General features: G+C 40.2%; 1 protein-coding gene across 36 annotated transcripts in view; it reads right to left on the reverse strand.

Annotated features, from left to right (window-relative positions):
* Positions 1 to 24948, reverse strand: part of LOC134537607 (LIM domain and actin-binding protein 1) — a 216376-nt gene that overhangs the window by 136876 nt on the left and 54552 nt on the right. The window lies entirely within an intron of this gene.

Consider the following 24948-nt stretch of genomic DNA (forward strand, 5'->3'; position numbering starts at 1 on the left):
CACACAAACCAGAAAACTACAGCCCATTTACGCGGACTCAGCAAAGAATACGCCTCAAATAAACGACAGATCGGGTAACTGGAGTAAAAAAAAGTCAACATGCACGTGGAGGAGTTTTTATTATGGACAACCTATTTTCGTGGGTTTTGTTAGAACATGAACATATTTCTCGTAAGTTCTTTTTTTTTTTAAGTAAACTAACGAATATATACATAAACCGGTGAATATGGCCGTAAACTAACGAATATATCCATAAATATATAGTTTACAGACATCAAGTAGCAGAAGGACAATTACTAATTTTGGGCACAACACAATCTATAACAAGCGACACTATTTATAATAGAGCCACGGAATTTTCGCGGATTCATTTAATCGCAATCTAGAATGCAAACCTCCACACTGTCGCACTGTGTTCATGATTGGACCGCAGTTATCTGGACACGCCCCTCTACGACCGTGAGCCAACGATGTCCAGCTAGGAGAGAAGTAAGCGAATCAGGTAGTGCCAAATAACAAGGATAAAAAATGTTCTCGCTAAGAAATCAACCGATGGGAAAGTAAACATGTGTCGAGCACACCCATAACTTTGAATTCTATCCTGAGGCCAGAGGAATCCGCGAAATTTCCGGGACTCTAGAATATAACCTTTGAATATATATACAGTATAGAAGTCGCCAGCCCAGGTTAAAATTTCTAATACGGTTTTGAGGTAGTTGGTTAATTCACCGCCGCAATCGCCACCATCTCTAGGGCATCGACTTTTGGTGGTCCTAGCGGACAAGTTTCGAACTCTTCAAACACCCCTTCCCCCTCCGGTTGAACGAACTTGAGCTGCAGTGAATGATAGATGGGGGGGTGCGGGGAATGACAGCGGGCCACAGTGCTGCGCTCTAACGGGTAAATAACAACTAAGACGATACAGGGTGTTACGGCAGCGCACTGCAGCGGCGAAGTCCCCAAGCTGCTCATCATACGCTTCTGAAAAACGTAGAGTAAATCCTATCCACTCGCGACTTCTATACAGTATATATATATTCAAAGATACAACCTTCCAGCATGTGGTACCTGGCCGTTGCCGCGAGGTATCTCCGGCAGAGAGACCTGTTGGCAGCCCTGCGCGCGTGGGCAGACGGCCAGGTAGTGGTACCTGCCCTGGGAGCTGGGACAGCTGCATCGCGCCATATGGCGCGACACCGGACAAGACAACTTTCGTAACGCTCGCTCCGACGAGACGGCAGGCTGCGAGTCCAACCCAGCTAGGTTTACCAGACACTGATAATAAAAAAGGAGGACATTCATCTCGCAAAAGGAGGACAATTCACTAAAAAGGAGGACAATATATTTTCTTAAAAAGCCATGATTAATTACAATGGAGTACGATATTTTACAATGTTTTGGCATTTAATACAGTTTCAGTATAAAGAATCAAACAAACTACGCATGTACAGCATATATTAACAACACGTGCTTCTGCATGTGCTGCTACCTGTCAAGCTGTCATAGAACTACTTACTAGTGGGGTGACTGCGGACAGCGCATTAGTGCGTACCGCGCGCTTCACTCGGAGTGTGACTGCAGGATTATCTCACTTTATAAAAAAGCCGGACATTTTGGAGCATTAAGGAAAATCCGGCAGGACGCAAAAAAATACATAAAAAGGAGGACATGTCCTCCTTTTGCCGGACGTCTGGTAACCCTAAACCCAGCCAGTGGAGTCTGAACCCCGAATGATTTATAAATTTTCTCCCAATTCCTTATAGTTTACCAAACTTACCTAAGAACTACCCCGACGGTCCGCAAGGAATAGATGCTATTTCTAATTATGTCGTGTCGTGCTGTCCGACAAAGCATAACGGAAACGTAAACCTTCAAAAATAGTTAGTTGGTAAATCTTTAGTCAGACGTGTGGGTACACTTAGTTTTCTCTCATCTGTTTATATAAACGGATAACATTGTGTTTATGGTCAATGTTGTTATTGTAGATTGGTGAAGATTTAATTTATAATGGACATGTTCAGCGAAGAACTTATAATAGTTAATGACATTGGTCTGAAGGACTACAGAAATCAGGAACAAAAAAAAATGAAACGTCATGGGTTGAGATAGTACATTCTTTTCCCCTTATACACGGTTTTTAGCGCATTCTACACTGCATTTTACCTAACAACTATTTTACTGCAGTGCTATGGATAACAGGGCGTGCTTGAACCGCAAATAAAATGTAAGTACTAAATATTTCAATTCTAAAATGTACTAAAACGATATTAGAAAAATTATATTTGGCCCTCCCCTGACAATCATGCCGGATCCGTTCTTGTACCACGCCGCATTCGCGCTGGAAACTTGGAATTATTATCCAGTAAAATACTGAACATGCCTTTTCGCGTAGCTACTCATATTTTAAATAGTTCCGCGGAATGAGATGACCCATGAGGGAGTGGTAATGTATTTTCATTACCTCACTATATATTTTTTTCTAACTAGCAAGCTTTAAATTGCGGATTAATTTATTCACACATATTCATATGTGTATATCCACCTTTTTGTTCCATTTCTATATTACAGTTAAGTTTATTTAATATATACTACTAAACTTTAATAACATAACAAATAGTGTCTGGATTTTTGTTACAAGAGTTAGTGTTTGGTATTTTAAGTTTGTTTGCATGAAATTAGTGTATTTGGCCAAATATTACATTTGTTACGAGAAGGCTTTCAAAAAAAGCCTTCAATTCACCAAAAGAAAAAGATCATTCTAGTAAAAATATTACAAAATAAAAATAAGTGTTCGAAGCGTCACTACGAACCTAAAGAAACCTACAATCCGCGCCACGTCAGGGGTGTATCTGCGTTAGCGAAGCGGTTATAAGTGCGACGCGCGCTGGTGTTTCTAGCCTGGCGCGCTATCTTCTCGTCATGCATACGGCAGCTATGAAATTTGAGCTGTGACCATAATACTATAAGGGGGGGGGGGGGAGGAGAAACAAGAAAAAGTTGAAATGCATATTTTTAATTACTCTGTAAACATAACGTTTTAGACCTTCACATTCCCTTAAAAACACAAGTTTAAAAATGAAGTACGGAAACAGTAGTCATTCGCTCGCCGCGTATTTTTTTTTTTTGTAAACAGACGCCACTATATCATGTACAGAATCAAAATGGCGTAGTTTCTTCTGAAGTTCTGCACACCGTGTGTGTGCCCGAGTATGACAACCCCCCCCCCTCCCCAATAAACACTGGACGCTCGGATCAAATGTCCAGGAATCTAATCCCGGCCGGCTAATCTCCCTATTTTTTTTTCCCCGAAAGTCAGTCATGTCCATGTTTCTCGCTGCAAGGTCGAATTCCTTTTACTACTGAGATAACAGAGACACTCTTGAGCAGAAGAAAACCATTTAGGCGCGCCGCGCGCCACCAGTTAGAATGGAGTTTTTTTTCGGGCTAAATGAACCAATGCTGTTTACAACATTTACCGCTAAAAAAAATCCGACATTTGTTTTTATACGTGTTGGAACTCCCTGGAAAAGTACGCAGTTCAAATTTCTCCCTGGTAACTAAATCCCGAAACAGAACTTTATTGCAGTGAAATTTTAAATGGCTAACTTGTGTCGTGACGTGGTCCTCCGGACAGACAATGTGAAGTTTACGTAGTATATTAATACAGCTCAATGCAAGATTCTACGTTATTCGTTTGAACATAGTATAGGTGGGATCGCGCCGTATCATTGCCCTTTTTTACGTAGACTTCCGCGATTGCCGAGACTACCTGTTCTTCAGCACACCTCAAAGGCATATCCAGGGGGAAGCTGCCGCCCCCCCCCCCCCTGTATACAATGTGAGGGGAAAAAAACAAAACATATTATATGTAATAAATGTATTAAAACACAAAGCTACAAAGCACTATTTGAGAAAACAGATTAAACGGGATAGCCAACCAAGCTAAGTATTCACGTCAATGGGTGGTCTCAAACAAGAAGCAAGGAGCTGTCGCTGAAATATTTATAATTAAAAAAAAATTATTGTTCGAGAAAAATTTAAGAAATAATGCTTTATTTTTATTTTTGTTTGTTGCACCTGGAGCCTTATCCATCACGAAAATGTTGAATTTAAAAAAAAAACCTTCCCCTACTTTTCTGTTTTGAGCTGGTCACGCCGTGGTCACATATTCTGACGGAAGTAAATAGAGCCACCAACCAAAAGACGCTAGCAGCTTAAGAGATATAAAGGAAGGGGGGGGGGAAGAGGGAGAGGGAGAGGGAGAGGGAGAGAGAGAGAGAGAGAGAGAGAGAGAGAGAGAGAGAGAGAGAGAGAGAGAGAGAGAGAGAGAGAGAGAGAGAGAGAGAGAGAGAGAAAGGAACGCAGCCCAAGTTACACTCGTCTTGACCCCGAGGACGGTTGACATGCGCGAGGGAAAGACTTCCTGGAAGACGGGGACCATCGCCATAAAGGCGATCGTCGTTTGTGATGGGGGGGAGGGAGGCGGCGAGTGACGGGCCTCTGAGAACAGACCGCCTCTTTGAATCACAAGAGCAGCGATGCGTCCGGTTATAGAAAGAAGGAGAGAGAAGAGAGAGCTAGCTGCAGCAAGCAGGAGTGTGCGGCGCGATGACGTCATCGGCGGAGCGTCCTCGAGACGCCGTCCGCCGGCAGACGGACAGGACACGACGCGTGGGTGGGCCGCGGGCCGTCGCCTCGACAACGGGCCGTGCCCGTCGTCACACGGCAAGGGAGATTCAAGCGTCGCCAATCAACGCTACAACCAACGCTCTAATTTTCTTAGATCAGCCATGGGCGTCGCAACCCGGGGGGGGGGGGGGGGAGAGACAGGGGAGACACGTCCCGTCCCCCCCAATAATAAAAGTCTTCAATTTCGTCCCCTCCTATAATAAGAGTGAACATAATCACTTTATTACTTATGCTTGTGTACATGTGCGAAATATTCTTAATACTGCTGCGGCATTGGAGTGTTAACATTCAGGTTTCTCCTGATGTTTAAATTAATGATTTTGTGTGGATACAGCACCAGCAGGTGTGTTAACTGTGTTTTTTTACAAATTTGTTCTCTGAAAATATTTTTTTATAAAAAATAAATTATATATTGCAACCTACTATAATTAGAATATTTGGGAAAGAAAAATGCCTAAAAACCACTCTTTTTCCACCTTCAAACCCCAAATTTTCCCGGAGGAGGACCCCCGGAGCCCCCACTTTTTTTTTTTTTTTTTTTTTTTCAGGGGATGGATATTCCTCAACAACTTAATCAATTGAAGTACCTCCCAAAAATATATATCCTTCCGACGCCCATGGATTGGCGGACTGACCCATGTATCCATAGAAAAATTTTACAAGTTCTATTGAGTCAATGCTATTTTGATAAGATGTCCACTAACGACAATTAATACAACGTTAAAAATCACATCTCTGTAAAAAAAAACCGACTTACAGAATTTCCTGACTATCCATTCCTTGACCAAAACGTTTAAGACAAGAGTTCACTGCCTAGAGTTAACTGTGCACATCTGCAGTGGCTCACGTGAAATGAGTAATTCCCGTTTTGGAGGTTCAATGCTGGACCGTGTATATTATGGTGTGTATTAACACAAAACAGCGAAAACAAACTTCGGAAAAAATGTCCTGCCTCAACGTGTGATCTATGAATATATTTTATGCCAATAAAAATGTCGCGATTCCAATATCTCCCCTCCCCCATAGCGAATGGAACATCAGAACACAAAGTGATAGCGGGCTAACGCGTTCGCGAGGAAATAAAACACAAGTGACAAACAAGAATGAGGAGAAACAAAGAAAACGGTGCAGTTACGACAGTCACTACAATGCAATTGTACCACACAAACGTTATCAGAACGTAAAAAACAAGGGAACTTCTGTTAACACCACAACAGCAGGAAAGTGGATTCGTCATTACGTCTGCAGAGAGGTCTGGCAGAATACTCTCGTGTAACTTGCCTCAAATTTTGACAGCTCACCAAAGTAGTACTAGTGGTAGCCATTTCCCAACTGTAAATTTCAAAGCAACAGTTATTTACAAACACTTTATAGAACAATAGTAGCAGAAGGATACGTAAAACCATTTGTACTACTTCTGAAAACTGTGCTACTCGATACAGACACAAACTGCCTACACGAAACATCTGGCGAAAAAGCTGTATTTTAAAGTAGGAATGAAGTACCACTCGCCCTTAAGAAGTTCATTTTATTGCGGCTTTTTTTTTTACAAAGTTTTGATTTTTTTAGAAAGCTTGAGTTATATTTAAGTCACCCTTGAATACTAAAATATAATTAAATTAATATAAAATCAAATTTCAGAATCTCCACTCTACTGCTGAAGAGTTTGCTTTCTAATGATAAAATCGGGATGCACTTTAGAACATGTCAGTAGAGCTCATTTTCGCGGCGGGGCGCCACGGCAGGTGCACGGGACGGAATCGATGAACGCGACGAATAGTTCCCCTCGCAACCGCCGCCTTAGCGCGGCGCCACCTGGCGGCAGGTGTGTCGGAATGGCGCGGGACTGTGGCCTCGAGCCTCGAGCCCAACCAAAACTGCCGTGCGTGGGGAACAACGTCTCGCCAATCCAAACAATCAGCTCAGCCGAGTGTCGAGGTAGATATCTTAATAATTTTCGCAGCCTTTCACGGCCATTGTCTGAAGTAGCTTGGCTTCTGGGTTGCAGCCGTGTCCTTGGCGAATAATTCGCCTAAGTTTCGGTCGAAATTGCAGTCGCCATCAGGGAGCAGTTTCTGCTACTGCTCCCTGATGATGGCTACTGCAATGTCGACCGAAACGTCGGTGGTTTATTCGCCAAAGAAACTGCTACATTCCAGAAGCCAAGCTACTTGAGGTAGATATCTGTTTATGCTCTTTGGGTGCTTTGCTATTTTTATTTATTTTTTCCAACTAATAGTGCAACTGAGACAAATATTTTTCCATATCATCCAACAGCAAGACTGATCGTGTTTGGGGAAGTAGTCCAAAGTGTCGGTTTCGAACTGAGCACCTGGAAAGATCATGTGTGAAGATGCCCTAAATGCAATCCAAACTGTCAGTTCGGGCTGAGAAGTCCGAACTGGGAGCTGCATTCCCCCCCCCCCCCTTTTCCAAGAACTCAAAATTGCCGAAATTCCAGGTTTTCCAGCTTTATTTTTTTTCCTGACCACTTGACATCCTGTTTAATGAACCAAGTGCTCTTATGGTCGAACCAACGGACATACCATAACGAAATTTATTTACTTCGGTTGTATGTCTCGTCCCCAGCAAGGTCACCACAAACCGACTACATGAACCGGCCATGGCATATTGTAACCTGGAGTAATTTCTAGTAAACTATAACAAAATCAGGACGGTCCGACAAGGAATCGAGTCCGAAAAGAAACGGCGCATTAGAAAAACATTGGTAAAGTAAAAGTCTTGTCTCAAATTGTCCCAAAATGTCACTCTCAAAGCATTAGGCCTACATGATGTTTTGTATACCAACACTGACAAATCAGGGTGTCTACAGATATCTGGCAAACCAATTTCAGGACTTTTTCAGGACCTTAGTGACCACTAAACGTAATTTTTTGCGTAAAACTGTACGCGGCAATTTTTGTTTCAATTACATCACATGAGGATGTCGGCAAATATCTGTTACACAACACAAGAAAACAAAATGGCTAATGGTCTAAAATAACTTACAAAATACTGCTAGCAGAAATAAAGAAAAGTAAAACATTACTTATTCATAACAGAAGATTTCAATTTTCTTAGTTCACTTTTTCATGCAATTTGTTATGTACATCAGTCCCAAATTTTCATTACCTAGCATTTTTTACATTAAGCTTGCATGTTTGCATAAGTCTTGCATGTTTACATTAGTCTTGCATGCTTACATTAGTTAGTTTACATTACAATTTCTGCTGTGGTCACTTCATCTCTTAGCATGTACCTTTGAATGTTACTAACAAATTTGGGGCCTGTTGTATCACTACTAGAAGAGCCTGCAATTATAATTTCAACTGGGTTCGCTTCGTGTGGAGGCTTATTTGCTGAAACAGAATCACTAGGCTGGATTTCGTGTTTGTGCACTTTTGAATTACTTGAATCAGATGCAAGCCCACAACATGAAGGTTTAGGCCTAGCATCTTTCACATCACTACAAACATTTGACTTAAGCTTAAGCCTACTAGTTATTAGGGATTGTTTGCCTGAACTCAAGTCATTCACTAACTGAAGATGACTTTTAACCGAGTTGACACCTCCATGACCAATATCAAAGTTTGTTCTGCAGATGCAGCAAAATGCTCTATTCGTATCAGATTCATCGCGTCTCAGCCACAACTTCCAGGTGCCTGCATATGGCAGTTCATACCAGCTGTCTCGAAAACTACATTTACCAGGCATTTTTATAATCACAATTTATCCACTACACACAGAAACACCCACGAGACATACACACAATCTGCAAGACATCTCAACACAAATGCTTGTTTAATGCTAATTTGGCGGGAATGTACTTGTGTTTATATTATAGAAAATGTCTTAATAAAATAGATTTAAGTATCCTAAACGTGTATGATGAAAGAGAGAAAATATATTTTCGTAGCATACACATATGCATAAAGGCCTATATATAATTATAAATACTGAAATATCACTACATATTAGTTTGTGAAATACAAGGGAAATTTAATGTGTAAAACTGAAATAAAAGGGCTATATCTCAGAAAATTATGTCATTGATTGATGTATGGTCACATCACGTTTCGTTAAAATAAAATAAAATGTTTGTTTACAAGTTTAAAACTCACACGAGTTTAAACGCTTGCTTCCACTTTCGCATAAATAATTACCACAATATAGAGTAAATAAACGTTAACAATGTCAACAAACGTAACTTACCTAGCCAGATTGTAATTTCTGCCACCAACAATAATAATAATATTAAAGCAGAGGCCAAATGTGTTAATAATAACATCCTTTCATAATAAATTATTTGTCGTGATTTGATTTGTAACACCTACAACACTAAAATACACAGATTGCTTTTATGATATGTCTCAAGTTTAGTCATAAAGCCAAATACCGCACTGGCACATCACTGAAGTTTATTAAAACGAACGGAAAACTGCTTTGTTTCTGCATATGCTGTTCTAATAGTTGTACACGCTTAGTTCTGGCTTACTTTACAAACGAAAAACCTAACTTCACTCGTTAAAAGTATTTTAGTATCACAGTTAAAAATACAGCTTCCTAGTACACGGACACGTTCAATCATGCGTTTAATTTCCCACATGGATGAACAGCCATGTACTACGCCACCTTGTAACAGCAAAGGCCAGCGCACAAAGTGAAACAGCCAAGAAAGTCGAAGAGCCAATTGAAATTGTTCATGTTAACCAACAGCAAAAAGTCACTTTCTGAGTATTACCCAACGGTATTACCCCACATAAATGCTACTACAAATACAATGTATAGTTGGTAGACCTGTACATTAAATTTGTCTGTCCGTACGAGACATAAACAAAAACAATTTTAAAAAAAAAACTGTTTTATTAAAATTTCGTGACTTTTTACACTTTTTACATTAATTTCTGGACTTTTTCGTGACTTTCGTGACCAATCCCTCAATTTCGTGACTTTTTCGTGACTTTCGGGACTTTCGGGACCTGTAGACACCCTGCAAATAATAAGAATTTTTTTTTTTACTAACACTGGCAGAACTATAAATTTGAGAAAAGTTATGTCACAGACTTAGGATTTTCTTTTGCTTATCATATGTATTGGTGAATCATGCTGATTTTGGAAATTTTTTTTGGTGACATCTTAAACTCTCTGTATACGGTATTTGGTGGGAGTAATTTCGTGAATGCAACGGAAATGTGTAACAGGAAGTACGGAGAAGCGCGCGCCGTTAATTTTTTCGGTGCGGCCTAAAGATGGCGTTTGTGCTGCTGCGTGTCAGAGGTCACAAATATTTCCATATTTGAAAAAAATAAATAAGGCACAGCTGTTTACCGTTTATTCCGCTAACAGCAGTCTTGAACAGCACGACACATTGCTATGTGGATTTTCTAGAAAGTTACAAATACATAGTGAAATTGCATGTACAATATATGATACAAATTCAAAAATTTAATAAGTGTTTTAACATGCGTTATGTGTTAATACATTGTTTTGTTATACGATATGTTACACATGCTAGCGAGTACTGAAAAACTTTCCTAGCTTTGTTAGTATTCAATCAGCCCAACAGTAGTGGTAAACGTCCAAATTACGGATAAGTACACTATTTGTATTACGAACATCTAGAAGTGAAATTACAAGTTGTCACTTTCGGGGAAAATATATTTGGCTTAAGTTACTCTGGAAATAAGGTAGACCAGTACTATTTCACCCAAAGCAGAGATCTATCTAGACTAGTGTTGAGGACTCCCCATTATCTTTCGAAATTACCACTCACAGACAACTGCTCAGGTAGCGAGCTAGTCACTAAAGAGTGATTGAGTACCTACACACAGTTATCGGAGACAGAAACTAAGGCACTTACAAAAGACGTACGACGCAGTCGTGTCGCTATATCCGGAGGAACGGGGAAACCGCGTTAGATAGCGGCGGTTTCTCTTTCCGGTGCTGACGATTTCAGAAGTTGCTATGCCCGCAAATTTCGTAAAATAAGAGTAGGAAACAGGCATCCGTTACTATCGTACGCATGGCGGAATAACTCCAAGGAGTGGGTGTCCGTTCTAAGGTCGATCTCAACCTTATCAGCAAAACAAACCCTAGATGTTTAATAATTTGGGAAATAACTCTACGAGAAGAATCGTAAAAATGCCATCATGTAGCGAGCTTATAAGGTGTAAACGCACGTGCAAGGACTTCGTTAAACTTCATTGTATTCATTGTAACTAAAATTGGTTTGCTAAACGTGGTAAAGATCTCTCACACCAACTCCCTTATTTCTTACTTCCATGATCATACGTGAGATCAGATCTTTCATGACGCACTGTTACGCAGCACGCTCTCGCAGCAAGACCCCGAGGAGAGTGGTGACGTAATTTATTAATTTATTGTTTGTACAATTGAAATTATAAATAATTCACGTGAATTTCGCATGTAATTTTATATATCTAGGTACTAATTACACAAATTTCGTTTGCTACAGTAACCTCTGAAACGTCTCGGTGGTATTTTGCACAGAGTGCAACATTTAGCATGTATTATATATAAATACAAACCACGTACATGTAAGAAGACACGCGTAATTTTAACTGAGATATCAAGATATTTTTTTTATTCGTAAATTTACGTTGTACCATTCTGACGGTAGACTGTACGGGCGCACTGGAAGCTGTCCCGAGACGAACGATGGAAACCGAGAGGTAGAAAAGTCTAATCGTTCCGAGCCACGAAAGGGCCATTAACTCGGGAGGTGAAAAACCCAATAAAAGTTTGACCCCTCTACAACCCTCTCCCCCCCTTCCCAACCCATCACACACACGTGCAAGGGGGACCCTCGTGTCTGTCTGGGTCCGGGGAGGGGCGGAGCCCGGGGCGACGTCCTACCAACACGAGGACGATCCACCGCCGCCTTCAAGAGCGACGGGGCGTGGCCAAGCTGGTATCAAACATCATTACGCTTACATTTCAATGTCTAGATCACGATTTGAAATTCATACTGTAACCATATTTGTTCGTAAATAGTATTTTCCTACCAAACAAGTTACTTTAATGTTTATGCAAACTTTTATGTCAGTCCACTACATGTAGTGCAAGTATTGAACCACGTAATTGAAAGACGCCATCTTTGCTTCAATTGCGTGTCAATTTTTTTTTTACATTATATACTAAACCATTTTTGCTCGTTTGAGCATAGAGCATAATTTTATGGAATGCCTTTTAATTAATGGTTACCGACTGCTACAAATAGTTTTTCTTGTGAAATAATAAGTGGTGTTTGAAATTTTTTTTTGTCACCAAAATTACTACAACTGTGAGAATACTGTCATTACACAACAATTTATAATCTTAAATAAAGTAAAATTAAAAATATTAAAACGTATTATAATTTAATAATGTATACAAAATATTTCCGATGTCAAACCAGCCATATAGCAACAATGGTTGTCATTTACTCAGCACTTGAATCTAAGTCATCTTCCGCCTGGTCGAACAGACGCGACGTTAAAATAAAATAAAATTACTAATCCAAGTTTTTTTTGTTTACGTTTATTATAACATCGCAGTATTTAAAAATTATTCAGGTGATTTCGTACATTGGTTAGGGCTCTATCCAGAATTAAACACGTCAATGTATTCTGTCATGTAACCAGTTTTAAATATGAGAGTTCTAGAAAGTACTTGTACTTCCAGTTAGTGCCCATTTACCAACTGTCACATGCAAAGCATCACACGATGTTTGTTTACGAACGCAGCTAACACATGAAAACTGTTGACAGAACAGTGGCAGAATGATATGTAGACCATTGCTACTGCTTTTGAGAACAGTCAAACTTGAGAGAAAGTTAGTGTCCACAAAAATATGTAATACAATTTCCCCGACTTTTCATGACCAACTTTAAATTTCACATACTATTTTTTTTAATATAATTTATCAGAGTTGCAATTTTCTGAAAGAAAGAAAATTCAGCCTCAACCATCCCCATGGCTTGCCTATTTCAAACAGAACCTTGCATTCAGTATTTTCTCGTGTTGTGGCTATGCACTTTAAACAGAATAATAAAAAAAAAATATTCACAGTCAAGAGTGATGGCCAAACGGAGCATGACAAGTTCCAGGCATGTATTTTCCAGGATTTCAAGTGATTCCCTGACTTTCCACAACAAATTCCTACCTCCCTGAATTTTCAGAATGTGAAATCCTTGTCACATGGCATAGGTACCAACACACGCTGTCTTAAACCAAGAGGTGAATAAGCTGCCGTCACTAAAAGTTTCAAACGAACTCTGGGAAGTAGGTTAAGGATTCCGCGGTGCAGCTCTTGCAAGGCTTCAGAGGCGTCGCGTCGCTTACATAACTTTTTTTTTCCTTTCGCCGCGCTGCAGTCGATAAACCGTCGGCGCAGTCTCCCGTGAGGAGAGATAGGCGGCGCGCGACGGCCAGAGCGACGATTCGTAACAAAAGGAAATCTGAACCTCCGGTTCCGCTGTTGTCAACGATGACGTGTTTCTACGAGCAGAATGAAACAGCAGAACTGTGCCAACACAAAAAAAAATTCCATGGCCGGTAAAATGAGCTGCGAAGGCACTACTTGCTGCCGGATTGCTGGAAAGACCCACAACAGAACATTACTACGACAACGTGAACTTTTCCGGCACGTAACCGAGTAGACTTTTTAGTTTGACATTAATTTCCAAGGAAAATACGGTACAGCACAGTTTGAATCGCATTTGAAATCCCTCGCCTAACACCTTTCCCAGCCTATTCCTTGATTTTATTTTCAGAAATAACACTCCCATGTTCCAAGCTTGGAAAATTTTGTTTCTCTGACCACTGATAAGTCGCGTATTACTACCACATATCGCCGCCCGAGTATTGGAGTGTTCTATGTCCACTTTTTAGGTTTTTTATGCTATGGACACGAAATTAATATTAGTATTCATTTGTACTATATCCACACACGTCTACGCACATAAAAATGTTTGTTCTTAATTTAAGACCAATATTATTTTGTTCTATGTCATGATATTCATAGTTGTTTGAACTTTAAAATGCTTATATCTCAGTTCAGACTTCAATGGACATAGAACACTCCAATACTCAGGCGACGATATGCAAATTTATTTCGCGATAATATCAATATTGCAACAGGAAACTTACCGATTATTTTATCACACTACAGTCGATAGCAATGAAGTAAATGTGCGTGGCCAAAGTGCTGATATACTTATGACCAAAGAGGAATTGTAAGAAAACTTATTTTAACACTTAGATAAGGGTTTAAAGAAATGTGGGGGTAGAAAGGAAATTTTACGTGGAACTGATAAAAATAAATCTGTATCACTGTAATTTTTCAGTCACTTAACCATTAAAAATATCCCTGACTACTTAGGAAATTCCCTAACCTCTCCCTGTTGCTAATAATTCCCTTGACTTTTTCCACTTTGTGTATGAAGATGTCTGATTATATATAATGGGACGGAAATACAAAATTGTTGCCCACTAAGAATTACTATAATTTCAACAACAAAAAAAGGCATTTCTGTAAACTTGTGTAGCTTGATGTAATTTACTCATTCAGTTCCTTTTTTTAATCCTGGAAGGAAGGGGCCCGGACCCCAACGGACCTGCCCCCTCGGTCGGGAGAATATTATACCGTTCAAGAGCGGCATAATTACGCAAAAACGAGGTTTGTAACGACGGCACGACCTTTCCCGTTGACCCGTCGGTGTCGCTCGCACCCCTGACCTTCCCCGGCGCTGCGGGGTCAAAGGGCGTGGCAGGTCAGACCCTGCGGCCGCGTCTAGAGACAGTCGTGCGAACAAACATGCGCGAGAATAGGGCCCGGTTTACAAACTACGCAAAAAAAAAATTGGTTGTCTGTAAAGTCGGTGTACGGACGATAGTTTAACGTGAGGTCATAACAAAACATTGATGATATGATTGCATACTTTAATGAATAAAATGGAATCGTTTTTATTGAATTATCACTATTTTGTATGGATAAAAAGGAGTGAAATGAAATCTACAATTTAATTGATAAATTTACTTTTATTTGCACTCAATTCAAATATGTTTATTACTTTAACCAACAGATTATTTTAACTTTAACTTTTATACATGTTTGCTATTTAACTTCTTCCAATCTGTGACGATGATAGGAAAAGTAGGAAACGAATGGGAGTGTTTCAAGTTTAATGTGCCTCGAAAAAGTAAAATCGATGGTTGTTCCAATCGAGTGGAAGAGAGAGATGCGGCGCAAGCGTACAATGAGCGTAACGGGACAAAGAGCGTAACAGGACAATGAGTCATCCTTTTTCGTGCGTGCAGCCGGCGTTCATCGATTTATTAGACGTTATCACGTCAAAAAAAAAAGCGCGTGTAACTCAGTACACGTAATAAGTGAAACTTCTTTAGCAATTCAAAACCTCGACTCAAGTATACCGTAAGAGGTAAAACGGCAGAGAAAGAGAAAAAACACAATATTCTAAATAAATATTACTTACGGTTGAAACGCCATAAAAAAAACTGTGCGTGTTACGGTTTCTTTAATCAATTCTACCATTTGGAACACGTCAAATCTCTGAACGAAAACATGAAATTATTAAAAAGGTGGCGCTATCTATGCGGGAAATGCAGGGACTGTCAACAGCCGAGCTCCAGTGGGAAGATTAAATTGTGGACATTCTGAAATATTAATTTGTGGACACAATTGTTTTTTTGGAATTCAATTACTACTGTAAATATTGGCTAAGAAATAAAACTAGTTAATTAGGCTTATTTGAAAATGTTTCCCCCGCCGGTAACAATATATTGCATACTTTTACAATCAACTAAGTAAAATTTTTCAATGTATTTGTTACGTATGAATAAGGTAAATAAATTACAGACCAGGAACTTATCTTTAAAAGCAATGCTACGGTTTACTTTATGATATGAATTTATTTTACTTTGCCTTCAGAAATTCTTTAACGATGAGGACCTAGTTAATAAGTACAATAAATAACTCCTGGTTAAGTTTCCGAACTGAGTAAACGATTTACTCTCATCGAGTCGTGTTTGAGACGCCTGCCCCGGAACGAGACGCCACTAGCGGCACACACATCCCGACCGCTAGACGTGACACGTGTACACGAACATGTGCGCACTAAGGCCGACAGCTGCCGGCAGTGGAGGAGGAGGAGGTGAAGGAGTTGGAGGAGGGAACCAGCGACGCGTGTACACCGTTACAAATTACAAAAAAAAATGGGGGGGGGGGCTAGTCTTTTAGCACTCGCCAGAGATGTGTAAAAATCTAACTTCGGTGACGAGCACATTCATATATTCTCATGTTGCAAATAAATACGAAACTCGGGGACACGAAATGTAACGTGTAATTCTTTAAAATAATGCCGGATCGTGATAAATATACGCAAATTGTTTTCAAATACATTGCTTGACGCGAAAAACAAGTTTCCGTATCTACAGCTAGAATTCGCTGCCGGAGCAGACCGAAATTTTAAACTATATAATGAATCGGCTCCGAAGCGAAAAAGCTTGTAACAATAAATACTAAACCTGACCTGATTTCCCACAAAAAATTTATTAAAATATAGTTTATCTTGTTAAAATTCATTAAACCGTAAATACTGTAAAGTTTCCCTTTGGCTTTGTGAACTTTGGTTCGCGCAATCCGCCACAGATGGCAGCATATTTCCGTTCCATTCACGAAATTACTCCCACACCAAATGCTGTATACCGAGAGCTAACATTTTACACATCGAAAAACTTACGGGCATTTCCAGGGAAGATTGCACCTCAGAGTAAACGAAACTTTCTTCGCAGCTCCAGGCAACTTTGATAGCCGTGGAAACCCAGAAGGATTACGCCGCGTTTCGTTGTCAAGGTAAACGGAAGATGGTCGAGAATTTGTGAAGAACCCTAGTTAGCAGCAAAAAAACTATGCCCGATCCACAATGACACGGAAACGTAAAATCTGAAACGGTTCACGCACCCCCAAGATATTTACATTTCACTATACGTCTGCCGCTTACACAATGCCCGGAAACTTAAGTGGCAACAAATGAGATTGAATTTCACGGTTACGAAAAATTATACATGTATTTTTTAAAATGAGATACGAGGACATACACGGTCGTAATTTACATACATGATAAAAAAAATAAACCAGAAAGTAATGATAGAACACTAGATATTCTTGTACTTCAAACAATTTTTAACGTATTTGAAAACGTAAACAAGCATGGCTACCATCGCGGCAAAATACTGCTACTATTGGTCGCACGGAGAAACAAAACTGAAGAGATGGGCATCGCCGAGGTAATCCATACGGGTCCATCTCCGCATGCGTGCCGTTGTAGAACGGGCCTTATGTTCAAAGTGTTTTAACGGTGTAGGAGATCGCAGCTACGCGCGGAGCAGAGGCAGACATTCCGCAGCCTTCCCGAAAATAGCCCCGCCCGTTGGCAGCGGAGGGAGACAGATCCATGTTGGCAGCGGGTGAACTGGGGTAGGGACCTCCCGACACAGGGCACAGCCACACGAGCCGTTGCACAAAAGGTGTCAACTATTTTCAGAAGAGCCGACAAGTCTAAGAATGTGTGCTCCAGTTAACCCTTCAGGAGTCCACGAACCGCACTGAATTCAACTAACACTAGCCTTGCTTGCAACCAGGGACGTAACTTCAGGGGGAAGGGGCAGACGGGGCTTGTGCCCCGGACATCGTATTTGAGGTTAGGGGGCGCTGAACTTGCAGAGTAACTTCTACATATATACTTGAATATCGTATTAGAACTCTACCAATTGTTAAGGCAGGTGAAGATGAACGTAGTTTTGAAATATTTAAAAAATTGGTATTTTTCGCGTACTATCCAACCTGCGATGTATTAAAAATGAAATTACTGCAAATGCATATATTTATTTACTATGTTGAATCAAATATAATTTGGAATAATGAAAAAATAAAAAATGTAGTGGCGATATGAGGTGTAATCGGGAAAGGTTTTGACTTGGTTGGTTTGAAAAGAGGAGTTATTTCCCCTGAAGAAAACTAGTCTAGTTACGTCCCTGCTTGCAACTCTTCCAAACTGACAGATAGTCAGGTTCAAGCTGTCAAATCTTTATCGACTGAAAAGAAGTCGCAGAAGAAAGTTTTCTGAATGTAAATATTTGCTTGTGATCCAAAGTGAACTGTCACATTTCAAGTTTTGAGTTACCCAGCCGATGACGTAACACATTAGCAATTGTTTTCTCGCTAGCCCCTGAAGAAAATTTCCGGAAAAGTCCAGCCGGTGTGTGCTAACAAGAATTGGTCAATACGTATCCATAGCTACTCAGATTTCAGTGGCGTAGCTTAGGTGACTGGCGCCCCTGGCCAGACTTGAAAATGGCGCCCCCTCTTGGATTAAAAGAGAGTGGAGGAGGGTTCAGTAACCGCGAAACCGTCGTAGCGCCGCCCCCTTCCCCCTTGCGCGGCGCCAATGGTGGGGGCTATCCCTTCCACCCGCTTTCTACGCCACTGTCAGAATTTACATGATCTCTTTCACATGTTCGTGATATTTTCGCACAAAATGTTTAGTAAGATTGTTACATTAGCCAATATTATAACAGTTCAATATGTAAAAAAAATACGTGTATCCCTAGAAATTAACTTAAAGGGGGGGAAAATATAACCTAGAAAAAGCACCCAAAATTATCGAAATAATACAAAGGAGGGGCTGATCTCAGAAGACTAATTTCTGATCGAGAAGACGGAGGCTACAAACCTCCAGGATGACCAAAGTGCCGACTAGAAAATCCGGAGACGGGAGGCGTTTGTTGGGGGGAAACTTAAAACGCCCCCAGAAAGTCACCTGGTGCTCGGCCAAGACTTCCAGCTCGCCGATATCTCAGGCCACGTCCACTGGGATTCGAACCCTGAACTGGTGGTGCGGAGAGGCGATCGTACACACGCCCGGAGCCCACCATTTCCGAAAAGCGCATCACTGGACTGACATCATGGCGCAAGAAACTACCAAAAAGCACAATTCATTTTTTGGGGGGAATTTACAAGATTCCATTGAAGACCGTGTGTTATTTCTGGTGATACAAGGTCAGCAGAGCTGTTAACACCGCCTGGAACTACGAACTAATCGGGAGTCACGAATGTCTAGAATAATTTAACCTTTGATGATGATAAACCCCTTTTTGGCGTTAATTTTTTAAACACACAATTTTAAATTTAATTTTTATTCATTTATTTAAATGGACCAGAAGCGTACGCGGAATTTCATTTCGGAGGGGGGATAGAATCTCTCTGCCCACAGTTTCTTTAAGAAAATTCCTTTAGAGAATTTTTTTTGGATTGTCGGTTGGGGGGGGGGGGGGGTTATATATACCATCGCTTCGTAAGCCCCTGAAATTGGCCTCCGAAAAAACATTCCTGTGCCCGCCACTGACAGCACCGTTGCGCGCCGAGAGGTCGAGTTCGGGACGTCGGCCGTCGACCGCTGGCAACCGCCCAAAAACGCCGCAGGACATCCAACACACCCGCCACGGTCGGGTCAATCCTGCAGCCTCCGCCGCGACCAGCCACGGCCGCTCATTTGTCTTCGGGAAGACTAAGATGTACATCAAGTTCTTGTCCCTGCCCGAAAACGCCCGAATATTCACCTTCGGCCAACCTCGGGTTTATTTATATATATATATATATATATATATATATATATATATGCTTATTTTAATGTAGCTATACTAACCAAAACTAACCGTCCATAGTGTTTTAATGTAGCTAACCTAACCGACCACCTTTAATATTTGAATTCATTTTTCCTGCGCAAAAATAAAACAAATCCCGAGGTTGGCCGAAGGTGAATATTCGGGCGTGTTCGGGCAGGGACAGAACTTGGACATCTTAGGCTTCTCTTTGTCTTCTGCGAGGTAAAACTGTTCAACTCGCGCGGTATTAAAATTACCCTCGCATTTCTCTGGCGTACCAACATTTTTTTCCCCCTTCCAAAATCTAAACATTTACCGTTTTTAAATGCGTTAAAATGATTTTTAATTAATAGGTTAAGGCGGGACAATGCCCAAACGATACATCTTGGTTTCAACCGATTTTAGGCCATAATAATCGGTCGTTTAAATTCAACAATCTGGTTTCGTTAAAAGCATAGTACATAATTTAACTGAATACCTGGAGTCAAATGTTAACTGGTTGCTACAAAATAGTGTCCGTCTCCTGTGAATTCACTTGAGTTTGATATGGAAAATCATATTTTTAAATGTCTTAAAAAATTTAATTACATTGTGACTAGATGTAGAACGTCTTACAATTTGGTGGCATTTCGTGCAAGACTATATTCACGAACCTACAATTTTAAGTTTCCAAACGGAGACTAACAGCTAGTCAACCTTACACAATACGAACGTCAACCACCAAGTTTGTGCAGCTGTTTTTTTTCTTCTGATGACAAACAAACCATCCAATTTTCAAACGAAGGACGTTACGGTACAACAGGCATGCGTTGCCATAAGTAATCGTACCGTTATGAATGAGTTTAAAAATAACCTCTGAAAAAATTATATGAACGCAAACTGTCAAACTAGCAGCAGCCCAGATTATTATTATTATTATTATTATTATAGTGTGCAAGAGAATGCGGTTTGTATCTAGTACAGTTAACAGTTTCTAGCCATGGCATATCTACTAATAAAAGATTATAAGACTTGTTAAGTCACGTACGTGTCACTGTGCTAAAATTCCCCGAGTTGGGATCGATAATGCGATCCGTCCTTCACCACCATTGTGACGCCTGACAGCGATTACGGCCATCGATCCTGACCATTCGCAAACTGATGGAATTGTTACGTGACCCCAATTTTAACAACTTAATTTGTTATCACACGAAAATAACTATTACATGATTCGTATCCTCTTATGCAAATAAAAATCAATTTTACGGACCCCTTACTTCGTCGCCTGCGCCACTATCGATATATCTCAAGAAAATAACGTTAAATCGTTTGTGCAGTTTTTTTTAATAAGTTCATTTTTTACAGGTAAGCCTATATTGTCCAGAATCTCTGGAGCACATATCTAACCCATGCATACTGTATTGAAATTTATAGCCGTAACATTTAATTTGATAACTAGGTAAATATGTAGAGTCGCGGTATGTGCGAAAAAAAATGCTAAAAATCCGAAAATACTTTTATTCTATGCTCTTTCACTTCCTCTTTTCAAATCAAACCGGCGGAGATAAGAAATTCCAAATACTTTAGGAGATATCGAATTTTTTAATTTTCATCACAATACCTGGGTATTCATGCTGTGATTACCATTGTTTCTTGCTTACGAGTATCTATTATGTTTCTTATTGGACAATTTGTCACGTGACAGTTCCGTGATTGGCCTATATTCAAATGAACCAATACGTGATTATTTATTTATTAATGTTCCGTCGGAGGTATCGCGACGTAGGTGAACGACTACATAATTTCCTTCTAATGACAAAGGAAATGTACCCACCTCCAACTTAGGTGAGTTTTTAATGTTTCTAATTTTAAAGTCTTATTTTTTATTTGGATATTGTTGCGCAAGTAATAAGTAACAAAAAAATTTTACGTGAGTTGTTAATGTTCATCATTGTCCGGGTTTGTTAGGTCAGGTCAGTTACATTATAAATAATTTAAAACTAAAGAACCATTGAAATTAAATCATATTATTTTTAATGTACGCTTAGTTTGAAAGTATTCATAATGTAACTGACCTGACCTAATCGACCATTTTATTTATTACGCATTCACGAACACACGACAAAATAACAAAAATGGCGTCGTTCGAATGGTTGTACAGGTGTTGTATTGCTAAATTTAAAAATTTGATATCTCCTAAAGTATTTGGAATTTCTTATCTCCGCCGGTTTTAATGAAAAGACGAAGTGAAAGAGCATATAATAAGAGTCATTTCAGATTTTTTGAATTTTTTTTTTTTCGCAAATACCGCTACTCTACATGTTCAAAATTAAAAAATTCGATATATCCTAAAGTATTTGGAATTTCTTATCTCCGCCGGTTGATTTGAAAAGAGGAAGTGAAAGAGCATAGAATAAAAGTATTTTCGGATTTTTAGAATTTTTTTTCGCATATACTGCTACTCTACATATTTACCGATAACTAATTAAATTTATCAAATATGTTCGAAGACAGTAAGCCACCCCTTTTTTTGGTTTAAAAGTGAGATGCTGGTTATTAAAAACTAATTCAAAACGTTTCTTATATAACAAAATAACATTAAAATACCCGCTTTTGTCCATTACTTACAAGTTATCAATCTTAGGATTATTAGTGAAAATTAAGGACTTATAAGGGCCCTTATTAAAGACATATTAAGAACATTTTTTTTAAGGATATTAACGAGGCATACGAATCCTGGATTGCAAAGTTATAATTTGTCATGATTGTCATTTACTATACAAAGGTTTTGTCAGTTTGGAACTGCAATAGGTGAAAGTTATGGCTGCCAAATTGCAAATTGTTGGGCCGAGCAATGGGGGCATCCACCGGTGAAAACTCCGCCGGCAGCGAGTGGAGTTGGGGTGGGGGGGGGGGGGGGGAAAGAAGGGCCAGGTACCACTCGTCCGGCGAAGTAGCAAGCCGTCCGCTATGGCCGGCGGCGCGCGCGGCGAGAGAGAAAGAAAAGAGAGAGAGAGAGAAAGAGAGAGAAAGAGAAAGAGAGAGAAAGAGAGAGAGAGAGAGAGAGAGAAAGAAAGCCCCTCCCGTGTCCAATGCATTCCGAGCGCTGTCCCATCTTCCCCCGCCGCGCCAGATGGGAGGCCCTTCCCGGGAGCCCAACGAGGACACCCTACTTAAGGCCCGTCTACAATAGCAATGTCCTAAACTGTGTCCGAAGGACACTCGTCGCTGATTGGTCCACGTGACCCTCTGACGTCATGCGTCCAGAGGGCGAAGGTCCTAACCTCCCTGCGAAGGTTCTAACCTCCCTGATACGAAGACATTCGTCAATTTGAAGTTTTTTCTCCCAACCTGTGTACTTCGGACACAGAAAAAGAACAGAACACTCACGATATTTTAATTTCCAGTTCCCGTTTGAAAACGTGGTGTTTGTTTTTGTTATTGAAAGAAATAGGTGTTGTAAGTCAAGAAGAGCCACTTTGCCTTACTGAATAAATATATAATATTGAACTCCCACAACTTTCATAAGTTCAATCTAAAACTACAAAGCATCAAAACAATAAACAAAAACATTTGGTTTGGCACATTTACTGCGCTCTGGTAACAACTTTAGAAATCAATACATTCGGACATCGGACATCGCAATTGTGGACAGGGCAGTTTTCGGTGAGACAATGTGACGTCACTCACATTCGGATAAGGACACGGACCACGCACAGGTTCGGACTATTGTAGACGGGCTCTTACACGCCATACCAAAATACCCACGCGCAGACATGGCGAATGAAGGATTTAGCAAATCTTAAGACACATTCAGGGCATGAGCGAACATGTTCTTAGGGTAGAATGAAAAGGGAGGGGGGGGGAAAGCGGATCCAGCTTAGAATTTTGAAGGGGCAGATGACCGGAGGGTTTTTGGTGGTTACGAATGCCTCCCAGTTCACGTGGTAGTCAACAATTTTGAAAATAGCACCTGATAAGGTTAAGTGAACGCATTTCAGACGTCCTGAAAAATCATCAATACTAAGGCGTAGATTTTTTGCTATCCCTAAATTTACTTTAGTTCTATTGGGGAGAGGGGGAATTGCAATCATTTCGCCCACTATTATAGCACCGCTAATGGAAAAGAAAGAAAAAAGGGGGGGGGGGGAGAATGCATTGACTGAACGAATGAGTGGGTATCGGTAATAACCCGTAAAAAAAAAAACCCACCAATTTGCCGCAAACGTTTGCCAATTTTCCCCCAATAGCGAATAATCCTGGTTTGCCAGAGGAATAAACGAAAAGCAAATCGTAAGGGAAGATTAAGTTTTTAATCTCACCTGCGCTACCATGCTTCCCGGAGGGCGACCAAAGCGAGATGCGTATGACACTTCTACTTGCAGAGTTGTTTGAAACCAGTTTTCATGTAGAACGGGGAGAAACAATGGATTAAACGCTGCATGTAGGCAAGGGTGTCCTATGCTACCGCTCAGGGAAACAAGACTTGCTATGATAAAAAGTAATATAAAAATTAGGCCGTAATGCATCTGCAACTTACTTGCAGGCATTAGGCATGCATGTGATCACATGTTCAATATATTAGTAAACAAAAGTCTGAGACTTCAGCGCCAAGATATACACATGTACAAAAGTTAAAAAACAAAACATGGCTACACGCCGCAACGTAAAAAAAAATTAACAGGCTAATTCTATAACGCTTAATTAAATTATTCACTTTTCATTTTCGTTCCCGACTAAAAGCGTTACCCTCCACTACCATGCCTACCCTTAAAATTAATTTCACGAAATATCAGCTCATGTTTTTTTCTTAACTATTTGTCTCCACAAAAAATTTAAAACCTTAATAACCTGAATTACAGTACCTCTAACGCTCTTAACGAAATGTTTGTGCAAACTTCACGCTTAATGAACAACAAGTCGGACTAGTTTTCTATTTGGTAGACAAAAGTGACCGGAGAATTTAAATTAGAGGGGGGGGGGGGGGGGTTTGATGGGAACCTCTAACGGCGGTTTGCTTTCAAATTATTTCATTTATTTTGGTGGTTGGAACGATACGATTTTATAAAATTAAAGATCGGAAGGGACCCGGGGGGGGGGGGGGTATATATCCCACCAACCCCTTGCGTTAACCCTGGGTACTGACATATTATTGACAAAATTGTCATGTCACGACAGTACAAAATGACTACATAGGTTATTCACAAAACCTCCCGAGCTGGTGTAAAAGATGTAGCACCCAGGTGTCGAAGTTTCAGTTACATCTACCGGAAGAAAGATACGAGTACTACTTCCGGTAACAAGTACGCCTAATTACCGTTTGTTTGAAGCTTGGGTGCATAGTGCATGGCAAAAGGTACGGCCCACGGGAAATAAGCGTAAGTAAAATACGGTAATCAGATGGTAACGGTTATACAATAATGAAGAGAAATAAAGACTGCTGGTAATACCGGATCATCCAAAACTATATATTAATTGTAAAATTTACCGGCTGCACTTCGACCATGCTATAATTCTAACAATGAATATGTAACCAATAGGATTCACGACGGAACACGTCCTATGAACTTACAGCCAAACAAAGATAAGTTAAAC

Source organism: Bacillus rossius, chromosome 12, assembly GCF_032445375.1.
Source record: "Bacillus rossius redtenbacheri isolate Brsri chromosome 12, Brsri_v3, whole genome shotgun sequence".
Taxonomy (NCBI): Eukaryota; Metazoa; Arthropoda; class Insecta; order Phasmatodea; family Bacillidae; genus Bacillus; species Bacillus rossius.